At 47.7% G+C, this 12446-nt stretch overlaps 1 protein-coding gene across 1 annotated transcript in view; it reads right to left on the bottom strand.

Annotated features, from left to right (window-relative positions):
* arap3 (ArfGAP with RhoGAP domain, ankyrin repeat and PH domain 3) overlaps positions 1 to 10790 on the bottom strand; it is a 34796-nt gene extending 24006 nt beyond the window's left edge. The window contains exon 1 of the mRNA XM_020594098.1: positions 10658 to 10790. The gene's annotated coding sequence lies outside the window, so the exon portion shown is untranslated. The remainder of the gene's footprint in view (positions 1 to 10657) is intronic.
* Positions 10791 to 12446: the final 1656 nt, after the last annotated feature.

Raw genomic sequence — 12446 nt, 5'->3', positions numbered from 1 at the left:
GCTGCCACAAACCCCACACTTACACTGAACACAGACACATGCTCCTCACATCATGAGGCTCCTAAAATTCTGAAACACAAAGAAAGTGCACAAATGTAAAGTGTAACTGTGAAAACCTTGAGGTTTATCGGTCACACAGTCCCATCCCCCACTCCCAGCAGCAAAGCAGACGGCTGGTTTTACTGCACTCAGATGGCATCACTGTGACCCCTGACCCCTGGGGGTCACAACCCCACTCCCAACCAACTAAAACCACAGAAGAAGAACAAAACAAGATGTCAGCAGGCAGACACAGTGGCACAACTGTTCATCAGCGTCTGCAGCAGGGTGACCTTTGACCACTGCAGAGACGGCAATGGCCATTACAGGGTGAGGGGGCAGTCTGCTGCAGGGACACACACAGAGAGGTTTGGTCTGGAAACCGCCAGCTGTGTGACACAACTACACACTCATGTGACGTGTGACGAGGGTCAAGTCTCGATTAGTTTTTAGGAAGTTTCAAATAAAAACCAAAAACCTGACACAGAGTTTCTGATATGCTGCACAGCATCATCGTAGCCAAGATACTAAAGTTAATATTCTGTTCATGACCTACCCCCCCCATGCTGAGAGCTGCTTCTGGTGTTTATCCTCACTGATACTATGGCATTGCTTATGTCATGCTTTTCATATTATTAGCAGTAAAAATCTGGTTTAGGTTCCTCAATAAAGAGCTGACACTTTAGATGTAACACTATTTTTGTTGGTTAGTTTGTTTTTCCATTCCACTGTCTTTGTTTTACTTGTTGTACTTTGCCCTGAGTAGTGTCTGCAGGTCTCACAACCTCTACCAGTCAGGCAGTGCAGACTGTGTGAAGCCTGAGAGGAGACCACTTGTATCAGCATCTGGATCCTGGCAGCCAGTTGCAAAGGAAAGACATCAGCCTACAAGTGGAAAAGTGGGGAGGGTGTGTCTCCATCCACACTGGAAATAATGTCCACACACATTTGATACCAACATGTCCACATATTTTGTCTGTTGTGAAATATCTGTCATCCTTTAGTTTTGTGTGAAGCAGTGAGCGACTTCTCGCCAAGACTCCCAGTGAACAAAGACCACCACACACAGGATGCAGGGAGTGGCTGCAGCTGAGGTGCGTTGCCCGAGCTACAGGGTGGAGAGCTTTCAAAGAAAAAACTGTGTGTGTGTGTGTGTGTGTGTGTGTGTGTGTGTGTGTGTGTTCACATTTCCTGCAAAAGGTTGGAATGTGTTACACTGTATGGACACCTCCTCCTGATGTGTGTGTGTGTGTGTGTGCAGTTTCCTTTGTGTTCACAGGCAACTTCAGCGAAATGACAGCGATGGAACAGAACTCAAACTGAGGTCTGTGTTCAGACGCTATGAGCCACTGGACTGATGTGTGCGCCCACTTTCACGGGTTATTTTGTCATATGTTTGAGGGGGAAAACTCTGCACACCACAAGACAGCTGTTCTGTGACACTTGAGCCCATGTTGATCAGATTAATCATCTATTACTGTTGTCAAGCTGCCGATCTGTGCTGTGGATGGCGGACGGGGGGGTCTGCGCTGAGGGGTCATTTACAGATGTTTCAGTCTGCTTCCTTCACAATTATTCCACCAGGCAGCTGAACCATAAGCAGACATCTCAGCATGAAAGCAAGTGGAAGCCCCGGCTGCAGCTGAAAGGTCGCCCCAGTTCAATTCACTGAAACAAAGACATTTTATGACAGTGTTAATGAAGTCTGGCGACAACTCACAGCTACATGTGCTGAAAAGGTCCCTGGGGAGTATTTCCTGGAAACCAGGAAAAAAGCTTGGTGAGAATTCCTGAAAAATGCAGGGACCTCAGTTCCTCAACCCTAAAGCAGGCCGACCACATCATGTTGTGTTAGTGCACTGTATGTTTCCTAGCCAGACAGTGGTTCTGGGGTCGTAACGCTGCATGAGGTGCCTGCTCACTGTAAGAACACCAGGTCTAAGCTTTTGAGTTTCATGAATATTCGTCATGGACAACTTTTGACCACACAGTCTCGTTACTGTCCATCACAAGTTAATATGTGATGTTGGGAGGCAACAGTGGTGCTGTGGGTAGAGCAGTCGTCTACCAAACAGAAGGTTGAAGGTTCGAATCTCTGTGCCTTCAGTGCACGTGTCGAAGTGTCCTCAGGCAAGACACTGAACCCCCCCGTTGGCCCCGATGGTTAGAGCCATCGGTTGAATTGGTGCCACAGATGGCTTGTGTGTAACACACTTGGCCAGAAAAGGTTATTAAAATCCCAAACTATAACACCAACAGAGTTTGGTATAAGACAACAACTCTGACTCAACAGTGGAAGGGAAAGAAGGAGCGATACACAGAGAGGAAAAGAAGATGGGATGAAAATGTAGTAATAAAATGCAACTGACACAGAGTGTGAACACAGCAGTAAAAATAATACACAAACACACAGAGGTCAGCGTGAAGACAAAGGCTGAGGAGGAAGTGAGTCACAGCAGCTTCCTCCTGCCGACCTTTTTCCTCCTCCAGACTTCAGCTGCTTAACATAAGACAGCTTCTGTTCTGATGCGGCTCCGCCTCACACAGGCTTTAGCAAAAAGACTGAGCACCAGAAACATCCACCAGCCGTGGCTCAATCTTTACCGCCACTGACAAAAACCTTTGACTCATCTGAACTTGCAGACACACACTTTACTGCAGATTTCTCAGCAGAGGCAGTGAAGGAGGGACAGGTGAGACATGCAGCAAAGGCTCAACCAGGACAATGAGTCTGTGTCCGTTTGATTCTGATCTGAAACTGAAAAAACATGGTGCTCATCCTGGAAACCACATCTCTCCTGAACGTCCACTGAAATCAGTGCATTTGAGGAGATAAGCACATCAGAGAGTCAGGCTTCACTTCATATCCACAGCATGCTCCTCTGAACAAGCCACGCTCCAAGCAGACCAGGAGCAGTTTGTTTCTGGCTTCAGGAGAAAACTGAAGGAGGAGACAGACTGAAAAGAACAGGGTCTATCTGACCGTGAAGGCTGTCCAGGTGTGAAGCTCCTCTAGAGTCACCTGTCACTAATAAACACACTGATGATCTGTCGGAGCCCTTGAGTCTGAGGGGACAGTCTGACACAGTGGACACCAGCTGTGGCCCAGGCTCAGAGATGTGGAATTAAAACCAGACTCAAGTGGAATTTACCAAATCCTCTGGTGGGTCCCGATGCACGGCTCAAGACCCCACAGGAGGTCACAAGATAAATCTGAAAGTTTACAAGTTTATTAACAGGATATGAAGCAGAACAAAATCCTGTTTCAGCTGCACAAATATCTGATTAGTATTTCAGTCGTTCCTCTGCTCAGCTGGCCACGAGCCATGGTGAGGAGGGTCCACCACATGGGTCCAGAGGACTCCAGAGGACAGAGACAGATCAAACTCAAGAGCTTTAGTCACTGGTGTTAGTCAGAGCAGGTCCACAGGATGACGAAGCCTCACACAGACTCCTGTATGTTCTCTGTTCACTTTAGTTTACAAAAGACCTAACCCACCACAGCTAAAGCGACACACGCTGCTCTGCCCTGAGCTCAGCGACTCCTGAAAAACTACAGACCGAGCAGGAGCTGTAAACAGGAGCAACATGAGACAGAGTGAGAGAAATGAGGAGTCTAATCAGAGAGGAAAAGAGCCAAAGGCCACAGAGGAGGAAGGACTTCAGAGGGTGACCCACAGGAAGTCGGTGAAGGCCGCAGATAAAGAGCGAGCCGAGGAAAAGCAGCAGGACAGAAATGCAGTAGAGGATACAGACACTCCCATCCTACTTCCACTGGTAAGAGCCTGCAGGCTGAAGGAAGGCTGCAGCTGCCCAGCTGTGAGCCAGCATGTCAGAAGCACATCATACACTACGTGTTACCCACAGCTTCACCACCACTTCTGGATACACACATTACAAACTAATGTGTCACAGCCTCAGTGAGCGTGAAAGCAGTGTCAGTCAGGGTTAGGGTCATCATCCACAGACAGGGTGTCTGGATGTTTACTGCAGTGTCCAACAGCCACACTCATAACTCTGACTTAGCACGTGGGACTCAGGGCGCGACCCCAAGCTCTGCTCCAACATCCAGACCAGACCATCCAGTCTCAGCTCTACCTCTGGCCTGTATGTCTGGCCTGGGCTGTGTCCAGCAGCAGGACAAAACACAGGGACAGCCGTCCTTCAGTACACACACAGCTTTGTCTCTGTGAGGACCCTCACTGACATAAGGCATAACCTAACCCTAACCTAAACCTGACTAACCTGAACCCTAAACCAGGTCTGAACCCTCAAACAGCCTTTTGGAGGTGTGGGAACCAGACAACATGTCCTCACTGCCATGAAACTCAAACTGGTCCTCACAAGGATGGACAGAGACACACACCACCAGCCCAGACCTCAGGACCTCCTACAGGTTAATAAGATTCATTCAGAAACCACACTTCTTCACAGCTGCATGTTGATCAAATCCACAGATCCAGGATGAGATCTGATCGAGGTTTTACCACATCAGAACCAGGTGTTTGGTGTCGGAGTCTCCTCTGGTCCTCTGTGTGAAAGACAGAGAAACCACAGTGGACAGTAACATGACCGGGGAGCAGGAGGCTCCTTCGTACCTCTGCCAATTATATACATAGGTTGTAAATTAAAAAAGTAAATATAAAACAGAAACCTATTAGGAGCCCTGTGTGAAGGTGCACATGTTCCTCTGAGTCACATGTTGTGTATAAAAGTGGGAAACATCCCCACGAATGAAGTAAGAAGTGTTGTGGACATGAACATACTGGACAAAGATGAAAACCAGCTGAACAAAAGCTGAAGTGTCTTCGTTCAGAACACACCCTGTGTTTTTTCCTCTGCGCGTCCCTCTGCTCCTCGAGCACCAAACACACCCTTTCCTCCTCCTCCTCCCCTCCCTCATCATCATCATCATCATCATCATCATCATCATCTCCCGGCCTCTGCAGGTCTCTCCTTCCTCTCTGTATAAAATCCACACCCCCTTCCCTGGATTACTCCGATTCAACCTGGGAATCTCCAGACTTCCACGCTGTGCTTCACCTTGTGTATGAACTTAAACACAGATATGAAACTCTCCGGCCTCACCGGCAGAGCGAGCCCCTCACACACTGAATCTACCTGCGACCTCTGGGTGCAGTTTCTGCCCGGTCAGACGTCTGCACCGAGGTCTGTGCTTACACACCACAACAGGGATCCAATCCAAATTAATTCACCTGAGACTATTCTGATGACAGGTTCATTGTCTCAGTCATTTCTACACCGTAACACAAACATTCTCTGGTTCCAACTTATGTGCATCTGCTGCTGGTCAGCTATGGACTGTTGGCCCAACAACACCAGCAGGTTCAAGAGGCCACTTTGGGCTCTGGGACCTCATGATGGATGTTTCTCCCTTGTCCACATCTCACAGGCCAAATAATAACTCAGTCAATCCAGAAAGGTACTGATAATGGCCAGCAGCTGCAGCCCTGCACATGAGCAGCCTGCCTACTTTGTATTTCAGCTGCTTGTAGAGTGAGTGTGTGTCAGTGCTGGGCCTCCTGTTTCTGCTGCTGCTGGGGACTGGCAGACGCAAAGCCTGGTCAGAAACCTGGCTCAGGTGTTAACCTGCAGCCACAGGGGTCCAGACCCGGCACAGTGCCGATCTGAGCCGGGCAGATTTCTACTAAACTACAGTGCAGCGCCTGCTGCTAATGCAGATCCAACATGGCAAGCAAGCAGATTTGTTTGAACAGGACTGAAACCAAATAACACAGACATTTAAAGGAGCAGATCCACATTTTGGGAGATGTCTAATTCTTTAGACAGGTGAACAAGGTTAGCTGCTTCCCTGACTTTACGCAAAGCTAAGCTAAACAGGTCCAGACTGACAGCCATCTAAACCTCTGACTGTGGAAGGGAGAGGACAAGGACAGGGCTCTTTCCAAAACGCTGTTCTGAAAAGTAAAGCCAGGCTGCGTTGGTGCATTAACTGCGACAAACACTGGTCTCTGTTCATTCTCTCTCCAGCTCAATGACAGAAGCAAAACAGGGGAGACACAGAAAGTGGAACCGCAGAAAAGGAAGGACAAATAAAAGACAGGGAGGGAGAGGGGTGGGCGAGCGAGGCAGTGAAATAACTGTGAGGCTCTATTGTGACAAACAGAAGGCTGATTGTTCCAGAGCTGGGACTGGGAGCACACACCGACACTCACTGGGAACACTGGGAACTCTGGGATCACTGAACACACACTGGAGATGCAGGGATATGAAGGTGTGAGCAGTGTTGTGATATAATGTGCACACACATGTTGTGTGGTGTGTTCATGTCCTGCAGGACTTTTAACACAATCTTACTTCAACAGTGAACAACTAGAAGTCAGCAGCAGCTCTGAGGATGTCGGCTACTTAGCTACCGGATGTTAGCTCATGGAATCATGTCTGCACCGCACAGCCAGCACACACACCTACTGCCTGTTTACACAAATGTGTGATTGACCTGTGAATTTTACTTCTTCTGCTCTGTTCCTTCACCGCATTTTACTGTTGTGTGTTTCCTTAATGCTGTGATCCGTTGTTTTAGTCTAAACCACAGCACTACACAGAAACAGATTCACTATTCTGTGCACTAAATACTGTGTCTGGAGACTTTGTCACTCCAGAGCTTTCAGATTCCAGAGCTTCAGAGCAGCACATGAACATACACACACACACACACACACACACGGCAGAGGAAGAAGAACAAAGTGAAAAAGAAAACTGAATGTGCTGCTGCTCAGATCTCAGTCTCACACTGACTGAGGAAAAGGTTGGGATCTGAGTTGGGTCATAGCGTTTACACTGCCCATTAAGAACCTGGTGTTTTATTCATACCCCTGTATACAGACCCGATCAGTACCCAGGTTTCTGGTGTGTCAGCTTCTCAGCCACAGTGTCCTGTACCGCCACTGATGTTTACTGGCTTCTGTCAGAGTCCAGGTTCCTGAAACCAGGACAGGAAGTTCACCCATGCAGCACCAAACCAGATACCAGTGCACATGTAAACACACTGAGTCGTTATATCAGATCCAGTTCATTAAAAGATACATACTGTATAGTGCTGTTAGTTACCACAAAGGATGGACACACATCAACAGAAAGCAGCTCCTGCAGTTTCTTTTGTCTCACTAAACAGTGAATAATGCCTCCACGCCTCAACCAGGAACTCATCAGCAGCACCAACTAGCTCCCTGTAGCCCAGCACAGCTCCATCACAGGGTTAAACAACTCCATATCCTCTGCACATGTACAAACAGAAATACTGCAGGTTGCCCTGGAGCTCTATGTCTCTGACAAGCAGTCACCAGCCACATCGACCTGATCAGTGTTTGATTGTTGTGTCTTGTTGCTTTTCTTCTTTTGTCTCTCCTCTATCCACTCACCCCAACCGGTCGAGGCAGAAGGCCGCCCACCAAGAGCCGGGGTCTGTCGGAGGTTTCTTCCGTTAAAGGGAGTTTTTCCTCCCCACTGTCACCAAGTGCTTGCTCAAGGGGGATTTGTTGGGTTTTCCCTCTGTAATAATATTGATAACAGTAAGGTCTAGACCTTACTTTGTAAAGTGTCCTGAGATGACTTTAGTTGTGATTTGGTGCTATACAAATAAAATTTGATTTGATTTGATGGCGGCGCATATGCACGCAGTGGCCCGGGGCCCCTCGGCTCCAAACAAAATTTCGCTGTTACAATAGAATAAATATTCTTCTTCTAGTATTGGGCTGCTTCCAGGTGGTACCGGGTTGTTTTCAGATGAGAATGTGAACAGGGCGTCTGCAAAAGAGAGACGGCCTCTCAACAGACCTAAAATTACAAAAAAGACTAAAAATGTATCAATCAGCTGATTATTTTTTTACTTGATTACCAAAAACATTTGAGTATTTTTGAACCAAAAAAATGAAAGATTTGGTTCCAAGTTTTCTATCACAATAAACAGTAAACACTCTGTTTTCACCATTTCTGACATTTTGTAGGAAAAGTCATTAATGAATTTATCTGTGCAGATTCTCAGTCATCCAGGTCAAAGTAAACCGCAACCGAAATAACCTTGGAAATCAACTGTTCTCTCTAGAACATCGCTGGTTTGAGAGAGGAGTTAAGGAAGCTATTTTTGTAAAAATAGAACACCCCTCACTAAATAGGGGTGGTGGACTAAGACACAACTTGTCTTCCATCTACAACCCGGTTTTGAGATCTCTGCCCAAACATGCCCACCAGGACAACAGGCGTCGGTCGACAGGGAAGGATCCAAAGACAGGTAACGACTCTCACCGATACTGGGCTGTAACGACTCAGTCGTTAAGGGACATTGTTGGCCTTCTAAGGACTGAAACACCACCGAGGGGGATAAATATCTCCGACTCAACACCAGTCAGTCAGAAATGATGAAGCCTCTTGGATGAAAGGTGAAACGTCTTCGATCTAGAAATCTAGTCCAGTTGATTTCCATCATTAATGAATTAGCTGAGAACTGATCTGCAGATGAAACCGAGGGAAACAGCTGCTGACATTAAGTCTCACTCTTCAGCTTCAGCTCTTGTGTCCTGACTCAGTTCAGGTTCTAGTTGGTGACTGAGGTGGTTTTATCAGTGTTAGCAGGTGGTTGTAAAGCTTCGGCTTCTGTTCGCTGCACACTCAGACACGGGACGTTTAAAGGAACTGCCTGGTTGAGAAGAGGATTTTTGGGTGAAGTGTCCCTTTAAAGCTGCTGTGTGGGGTGTTAACTGAACTTCGGATGAACAATGAAGCAAACAGAAGTGGTTTTCCTTCGAGATGAAGACATGAGGTGAACACATGAACTGTGCAGACTGGCCCTTTGTGTAGCCGCAGCGCTGATGTCAGATCAGGAAACAGAGCGGACAGCGGTTACGTCACAGTATGTCTCGGGGAGTTTCTGAACAGGAAGCCATGTTGGTCCAACTTCCTGTTACTGTTCACACACATGCAGGACAGACAGCATATGTGTGTGTGTGTGTGTGTGTGTGTGTGTGTGTGTGTGTGTGTGTGTGTGTTTGTGTGTGATGTGACTGCTGTTGTAACCAGCTGACTGTGATGTCCTTACACAAAGACAAGAAGCAGAAACAACAAGACTGTGAGCTCCATGACAGAAACTAAACCCTACAGATCATGGTCTGGATGTGACTGGAACCAGATCCCAAACGGGACCAGGTACCAGTCTGCCAGGACAGGTCAAACCCCGCCCACACTCTCACCTGCACACAGCTGGCCAATCACTGTGTGAGGTGGCTGTGATGTCAGTAGGCTACAGAATGGGCCCTGAAGCTGTCACCTGGTGTGGGTCTGACACCTGCTCCACTCACTGAGCCATGACACTGCTGCTACAGGGATCTGAGTTTACCTGAGTGACATCAGCGGGTATGAATCAGGTGAGTGAAGCACAGATTGAACTCAGCTACTCAGGTCTGTTTGGCCTCCAGCTGGAACAGGAAGCCAAGTTTCCTCTTTACAGGATGTTTGTTTGGCATGTGAATGTCCAGTTCCCCGGACGGCGCCAGTGTGGTACATCACCTCCAGTGAGAAGTTTTCTGTTTCCTTATGCTACAGACCACACAGCCCTCTGTCAGTTGCTCTGTTGGGCAACAGGACTTAACTGGGCTGAAGGTTTCTCCAGTGGCGCAGCATGTTTCCACTCTGATCAGTGCATGTAGTACCACTGACACACTCCACATGTTTGTCAGACCTCAAAGAAACACACAGCGTTTGTTATGATGATAAAGTCCACGGAGAATCATTACAGGAGTTCAATCACAAACCTTTATCATTCGTTTCTGATCAATAACCCGACTTTCTGCCGTGCGCCCGCACCAGTAATGACAAGCCAAACAAGAAAGTAGGCAACACTTTAGATGACAGGTCTGTAAATTCCACTTTATTTCCCGATGACCTCGTACAGGTCCGACCAGTGACCGATCCGCCGGTGCACGTCCACAGCACAAGCCGGAGCTACACACGCAAAGTGTCGCACTATCCACAGACACCCCCGTTTTAACCAGGGACGCTCCTGGGATGCGTCCACAACACAGTGACAGTGGTACTGGCAGCTTCCAGTAAAAGTACAGCCCGTCTTCACAAACATCATCTGGCTCAGATTTGTCACATTCGACTTCTTTTTATTTTCCTTTACAGTTCACTTCGTCCTGCACAAGTCGTGACGGGGGAGGTTATTCTGGGATGTCAGACGAGACTGGGAACACTGGGACTGTTTCTCTAACCAGTACATATCTCCCAGCTCCACCCTGCTGGGAGCCGACCACCACTACCAGTCTCACAATGGTCCCACAATCGGAGACATCAGGCGGTCGGGGACTCCGACCAAAAACCCGCAGCTCACAAACACCCGGACCTCAAACTGACAGAGAGGAGCTCTGAAAACCAGAACCCAACCGCAGACCGCCACCGGGTCTTTAAACCCAGAACCCCACCGCCCACAGCCCAAAGCCAAAGTCCAGAGAACCCAGAGGCGGTGTAAGGACTCAAGAGGACACAACCAGCGGGCGCTCCGCTTCCTGCAGGACTCACTGAGACTCACTGAGCCTCGCACCAGATTTGCTCCAACCTGAAACCACATGATTCTGTGTCTCACCTCTAATCCGGTCCGACCTGGTCTCTGGGTCTCTGCGGGTCTCTGCAGGTCTCTATCCCGTTGAACAAGCCAGTTCAGCAGTTCTCCGTCAAACTGGGAACTCTGGGAGGAGAAGCTCCGCTCTGCGCGGTAACGTCAAGTTACAACGAAAAAGTACGGCTGCAGCTTCCGGCTGTAACTTTGCAATAAAATGAACATGCACTGCTTCCGGTTAGTCTCTATTCTCCCAAAATAAAGTCCACAATTGTAAATAAATTATTCAGATGTGCCACAACCAAATCAGCATTATAAATAATAATACTCTATAATATAAACATCAAAATAATTAACGGAAATCATTATTTAAGAAACATTTACAGACTATCAGAAATCATCTAAATTGACATAATTACAAAAAACACAATCAAATCTAATCAGTAACAAAACCCAAATAGGCTAATTAACTATATTAATAATGAAAATGAACAAATATATTGATTATTGTATATTAAATACAGGGGTCAGCCCCCCATTGGTGTGTGTGTGTGTGTGTGTGTGGGCTGGCATCTCTGTACCACAGACAAACCCCTTGTGTGTGTAACATACTTGGCCAATACACACAAGCATTCACCGGTGTCTTTACACACCAGCGTCACATTGCATACGCCTGAATCGTCCATGGTTCCACTATAAACCCCCACCTCACAAAAAAGATCCAATATTTCAAAAATATCTGTGAATTTTCCTTTGTGCAGCAGTAACTGTGTTTTTTCCTTCTTTTCTCTCCATTAATGATCTGACAATCCCTCAGGTTCATCTGGTGACCCCAAGGAGGGGCCAGACCCCCAGGTTGTGAACCACTGGACAAAATGCACTAATATATAAAGTCATTTAAACTCGATGGACTAGGGGCAGATACAACAGTAAAATACTGCAACACCTCAATGTTTTATAATAGCAATCTAATAAAGTCAAATGTACTGTGTGTACTTATAATACCAGTCAGAATGAGGAGGCTACTTCTACTTCACACTTTAACTACATTTTGCTGATAGTACCTGTGGAAGATCAACCCCCACAAAGCGGCAGGACCGGACAACATCCCTGGGAGGGCTCTCAGGGCATGTGCCAGCGAGCTGGCTGATGTTCTCACCACCATCTTCAACCTCTCCCTCAGCCAGAGCAACATTCCCACCTGCTTTAAGACCACAACCATTGTCCCCCTTCCCAAGAAGAGCCCGGTCACCTGCCTGAACGACTACAGGCCAGTGGCACTCACCCCAATTATTATGAAGTGTTTTGAGAGAGTGGTGCTGGCCCACATTCAGAGCAGTATACTGGACACCCTGGACCTCCTGCAGTATGCCTACCGGCCCAACAGGGCCACCTCAGACGCCATCGCGGCTGCCCTCCACTATTCCCTTTCTCACCTGGAAAATGGAAACTCCTATATCAGGATACTCTTCATTGACTACAGCTCCGCCTTCAACACAGTTGTCCCCCACAAACTCACCCACAAACTGTGTGTCCTCAGTCCCATCCTCTACACCCTGTTCACCCACGACTGTGTCGCCTCCCACAAAGATAACATCATCCTGAAGTTCGCGGATGACACCAGAGTGATAGGTCGCATCACTGGTGAGGAAGAAGCAGCCTACAGGAGGGAGGTGGCCAGTCTGGTGTCATGGTGCAAGGACAATAATCTCAGACTCCACACGGATAAGACGAAGGAGATGATAGTGGACATGAGGAAGGAGAGGAGATCTCATCGGCCACTGTTCATCCAGGGGCTTGAAGTGGAGAGGGTGAG

The sequence above is a fragment of the Monopterus albus genome, unplaced genomic scaffold, assembly GCF_001952655.1.
Source record: "Monopterus albus unplaced genomic scaffold, M_albus_1.0 scaffold21.1, whole genome shotgun sequence".
NCBI classification, from domain to species: Eukaryota; Metazoa; Chordata; class Actinopteri; order Synbranchiformes; family Synbranchidae; genus Monopterus; species Monopterus albus.
Note: the sequence above shows the minus strand (reverse complement) of the source record. Positions and strands in the feature narration are given on the sequence as shown.